Raw genomic sequence first — 6,000 nt, 5'->3', positions numbered from 1 at the left:
GTCAATGAACCAATAAATGAGCAATTTCCCCCACCAAAGGGATATATTTCCTCTGTGGAAAAGGCACACATAACTTATCACAAACAATGTGAGGCTCTACTGTAGCACTGATTTACCTTGGATCATCCAGCCTTCTGCTTTCAGTAATGGTTTATTCTTCTAATTGGCACTTGCTACACACTAGTTTCGTGTTTAAATGTTTGGGTGTGTGCTCTATCTCTGCTAGAGGTCAAGGACCATTTCTTAGACACTTTGTCATTTTCAATGGCATATATTGGGCAGTCAATAAATATTTGTCAAATGAGGATCATATGTTAACAGAGACTAGGGCCACAGTTTAGTATGTGCCTGTGGTACTCAACCAGAATACCTATTAGAATCTCCACGTGATCTTTTTCAAAAATATCCAGGCTCCATGGCCAGAGCTGTTGATTTTCTTATATAGAGTCTGGGCATCCTCCCTAGACCGTGTATTTTAGAAGTATCACAGGTAACTCTGATTGACAATGAGGACTTAAAATCACTGCTATATGCTCATGTGATACAAGAAGATAGGAAGGCAGATTTGTAAGTGGTTTAATAAACACTACCACTTTGTTTTCTCTTAGACCAGTTGTTTCTGAACAATCTAGCAATGTGTTAGACCATCTAGCATCAGACCATCCAGCAATGTGTTAGAAATGTGAATTCTTTTTTTATTAATTTCTTTATTTGTATATATTTTACATCTGGTGTTGTCCCCATAGAATTTCTACCACCAATTCACCGGTGCACCATTACCTTAGTCCCTTGTGCTCTTCCCACCTTGTTTTGATCCCTCTCCCTCCCCCTTCCCTGCACAATGTTTCTGACTTACAGTTGTCTGATTATTTTTATTTTGTTGTATTGTGGGTTTTTTTATTGTTATTATTTTTTTCCTGATCCCTTATTTGGTTCCCCTATATTCCCCTGTAAGTGAAACCATACGATTCTTTTCTTTTTCCTTCTGACTTATTTCACTGAACATAATCCTTTCTAGCTCCATGTTGCTGTGAATGGCATAAGAGATTGATTACAAAGATATACAAAGAACTCACACGACTCAAGAAAAACAAAGCAAACAATCCAGTCAAAAATGGGCAGAAGAACTTAAAAGACATTTCTCCACAGATGAACTGCAAATGGCCAACAGACATATAAAAAAATGTTCAACATCCCTTATAATCAGGGAAATGCAAATCAAAACCACAATGAGATACTACCAGCAAGAATGGCACATACTGAAAAAAAAAAAAAAAACTAGCAACAACAAATGTTGGAGAGGATGTGGTGAAAAAGGAACTCTCCTACACTGCTGTAGGAATGCAAACTAGTCCAACCACTATGGATAGCTGTGTGGAGGTTCCTCAGTCTACTAAAAATGGAACTACCATATGACCCAGCAATTTCACTCCTACGGATCTATCCAAAGGACACAAAAACATTGATTCAAAAGAACACCTGGGGCCTCCCTGGTGATGCAAGGGGTTGAGCACCACACTATGAAGCAATCCATAGCCTCTGCAGCATGAGTTCGATCCCCGGCCGGCCAGGGAGCTACCCACATGGCAAAGCAGACCTCTCCTGTCTCGCCTGCTACTCCCCTCAGCAGTGTACTTCAGTCAATCTTCCTGTTCTGTTCCCCACTCTGTCTCTGGTGAATCCTCTCACCTCCCCACACCTCTGGTCTGTACCCCAGCTCTTGTATGCATAAATAAAAATAAATCTCTTAAAAAAGCAAAAACAAAAACAAAAGCAAAAGAGCACCTCTACCCCTATGTTTATTGCAGCACTATTTACAATAGGTAAGACTTGGAAACAACCCAAATGCCCCAAAATAAATGACTGGATCAAGAAGATGTGGCACATATACACCATGGAATACTATTCAGAAATGCAAATTCTTAACCCCTCCCCAGCCCTAAAGAATCAGAAAATCTGTGGGTGAATCTGATGTGGGTTAAAGTTTGGGAATCACCACAATAAGAAATCATATGTTGAACTAAAGATGACAATGCTGTGAGAGTCTTAGAGAAATTAATTTCAGGCATAATCAACTCAAAACACATTTCAGATAAAAGCTCATTAACTCTCTGGTCGTAGCTTTTTTTAGTATTATCCTTTTGGTATCAAAGGAAAGTAAATTTCCATATATATATAAAAAAAAATCCTCTGTTCACACCAGACAGTGGAGCCAGCATTCCCTACACAAAGATACTTGGCCTTTAGGAGGGAAACAACCATATCATAATAAGCTCCTGCCTCATTGCTCTATGTGTTGTGGTGGCCCTTTGTGCTTGGGCAAGAGATCTATTACTCAACTTCACTTTCCACTCATTGTAAAATGAAAGGCGGCAGGAACCTCAAACCACGGGCCCAACTTTCTAACCAGTTTTGCAGTTTCTTAAGAAGATAGGGTCAGAAGCAGGTGTTTTTTGCTCCCAGCATGAGATTGTGAAAGCAGAATGGGAACACCATCAACCTGTCTTCCAAAATGTGCTTCCTCCAGTGTCCGCAATGGATCTGACTCAGCCTTGGAGGGTGAGGGGTGGCAGTTGGTAGAGGCAAGAGGGAAGTGACAAAAGGAAACATGGGGGTTGGTGGCAACAGCAGAAGTGGTGGCTGGCGGCACATGATGTGGTGAGTAGTGATACCATGAAAGGCACCTTGTTTGCCACACCTTTATCCAGGAGCCATCGAAGCTATAGGCAGATTTGGATCACTGGTTTAAAATGTTAAGACCTAATATAAAGTGTTAAGACCTAATATAAAATAAAGTTGGTAATGAACCAGTGAGATTTCTCAAGTGCAATTCCTGTTATCTAGGTTGGAGTCACCAGGGGTGCTTGCTAAAACTGAAGCTTCTGGACTCCTCCCAAACCTACTGAATCAGCATTTCTGAGGGTAGGAGGTCCAGAAATCTGCACATTTAAAGAAGTTCCTCAGGTGACTCAGATACAGGAAGTCCTTAAGATCTAACTTTCAAAAAGCTGCCTGAGTATAATTTTTTTGATATGAAATTTGAAGTTATTTAGTATTCAAAGGTGGACCCTATGCCATTAACTACAGGAGATAGAGATGTAAGTCTTGAGATATAGTGCCTTACAAAGAGGAATTAACCATAATAGGAGTAGTAATGGTAGTAGCAGGAGCAGTGACAGTAGTGGTGATAGATAAATACACATCAAACCTGTAACAAGGTAGAATGAGGTAGGAAAATGGCAAAGAAGGCCTCTCAGTGTTCAAATGAGAAAGATTAAAACTAAAGATTCAGAAACGGCATTGGGAAGGAGGTGGCACTTCAGTTTTTAAAAAACAAACAAACAGGGCCTCCCTGGTGGTGCCAAGGGGTTAAGCACCGCACTATGAAGCAATCTGCAGCCTCTGCAGCATGCCTGGCGGCCAGGGAGCTACCCACATGGCGCAGGAGACCTCTCCTGACTTACCCGCTGCTCACCTCATCAGTGTATTTCAGTCAGTCTCCTGTTCTTTTCCCCACTCTGTCGCTGGGGAATCCTCTCACCCCCCACATCTCTGGCCAGTACCCCAGCTCTTGTATGCATAAATAAATCTCTAGGAAAAAAAAAAAACTTTTTCCCTGAAACAGCAACACATATAGAACAGTAGTTTGTATGACATCTGTGATCGTTCTTGGAGGAATGAGAAAAGGAAAGAGTGGATTCCAGGTAGAGGGAATAACATAAGCAGTGACATGAATTGATTAGTATTTCTGCCTCCTCTGAAATTTGCTCTAAGAATACTCTAGAGTATTTGGGTTAGGAAACTGGGTTTCCTTCCAGGCTAGCTGGTGATAATTTACATTTATTGTGTTCAGTAATTTCTTTTACAACTTTTTCTTGTTCCATATGTGTCAAATAATTAGACAAGTAAATGATAAAACCATGGTGCTGCTTTAAGGAAAAGAGTACCGAGATCTGCAATTTACTTTGAAATGCAGCAAACAAACAAAAAGAAGGATAGAATGATGAATGGTTAGATGGATCAACATATGATAAATAAGCTTACTAAATGATAATGGTAAAATCTTGGCTTGGAATATATAAAATTCTTTGAACTTTTCTGTGTTTAAAACTTGTCATAATAAAGTTGCAGGGGGTGGGTGTGGGGAATGGAGGAGGAAATGAGGGTTGTCTGCTTCCCTAGGTCATCTGATCGTGAACAAATCTCTGCTTAATTTATCTGGGCTTTACTTTGGGTTGAACTAGTTAGTCTCCAAGGTCCCTTCTGGTTCCCAAATTCTCATTCCCTCTTCCTTTCTGACCAAGAACACAATGGTTACGACCACAGACAGGCAGTCATCTAACCTACCATGACATAGCTTCACTAATAAAGATAGTTTATCTTCCTCTTAGCATGGCTGGGATGACCTAACCCAGCCCCAGACAGAGTTACACTGCCGTCTGTGGTTCAAGAGCAGGTGCTGCACCAGTCAGACCTTGAAATTTGTTTTGAAACCGACCACCTGTTACTGTGATTGTGTGACTATTTTCCTGGCTTATGGGATTTTACTTCAGCTGTTGTTCTCAGGCGAGAGTTTATTTCCTCTAGGAATCACTCAGTTTGCTTGCCCTAAACTTAGTATTTGTGTATAGGTCTTCCGGAGACTGATTCAACAGTCAACACTAAACAGTGTCAAAAGTCCTGAAGTCATCCAAAGATTTCAGTCACAGATTTTTAAGGCAGAAACCTGAGAATCCTCTTTCAAGGCTTCTGTTCCAGATAATCATCTCTTTGAAATTTTTTTTCAGACAGAAGGCGCTAAAGGATCAGATTTATAGTTGCTCCTGACTTTTTTTCCTTGCTGACAGCATTGTGCTGAGTCAGCACTTCCCTGACATTCACCGAAAATTCTTAAGATTGTAAAATTTTACTGCAAGTTAAAACTTGTCAAAGACTCACTTTTTCTGTCATCATTTGAAGAAAACGATACCATTTTGGCAGGAGAATGGACTTGCATGATTAACTAATAAAACCCTTCATTTTAGAAGGGAGGTGACTAAAGCTCAGTGACATTATTATAAAGAGACTAGCTCAAGGTCATAAGCCCTGTTAAGGGCTAAGCTAGAAATCTATTTATATTGCAAAGTACACTCGCAGAAAGAGAAAAATGACTAAAAGAAGCTCTCAAAAGATATATTTATGATTTTTTTTTTAAGGGATGGTGTTATTATAGTTTCCTATTACTGCCTTTAAAAACACTACAAAACTGAGTGGCTTCAAAGAAAAATTTTTTATTATCTGTCATGGTTCTGTGAGAGAGTATAATACTCTCCTCCTTACTTGGGGTGTCTCACACAGTTGCAGACCAGTGGTGGCTGGAGCTGGACGTCTAAGGGGGGGTTCCCACTCCCACACTCACATGTCTGATACCTGAACTGAGATGGCTGGAAAAGCTGGGGGTCTGGTCAGATGCCTCTGTCTGTCCATGTGGATAGTTGGGTTTCTCACAACCTGTGGTCCGAAGGAGTCAGATTTCTTACATGGCAGCTGGTTTTCCCCAGAACAAGTATTCCCCGTGGACACTATAAGGCTTCTTAGAATACAACTTCTGTTATATTTCATTGGCTACTCAGGGATGACCCAGATCTATGAGACAAGGACTATAAGTGGACATAAATACCAGGTACATGGCTTATTAGGGACTTCCTTTGAGACTATCTACAGCATATGAAAACCCACTACTCTTTAGAGTTGAAATTATTTAATATTTTTCAAATATAGAAATCACTTTAAAACCTATGACCTGGGCCTCCCTGGTGGCGCAGCAGTTGAGCGCTGAGCTGTGAAGCTACCCACAGCCTCTGCAGCACCGGTTCAATCCCCGGCCACCGGGTGAGGGTCCCACATGGCATACAGACCTCTCCTGCGGCCCGCTGCTCCCCTCAGCAGTGTATTTCGTCAGTCTGCCTGTTCTGCTCTCCGTTCTGGCTCTGGTAAATTCTGTCACCCTCCCGCGCTTCT

This window comes from Talpa europaea (assembly GCF_964194135.1).
Source record: "Talpa europaea genome assembly, chromosome: 1".
In the NCBI taxonomy this organism is placed as follows: domain Eukaryota; kingdom Metazoa; phylum Chordata; class Mammalia; order Eulipotyphla; family Talpidae; genus Talpa; species Talpa europaea.
Note: the sequence above shows the minus strand (reverse complement) of the source record.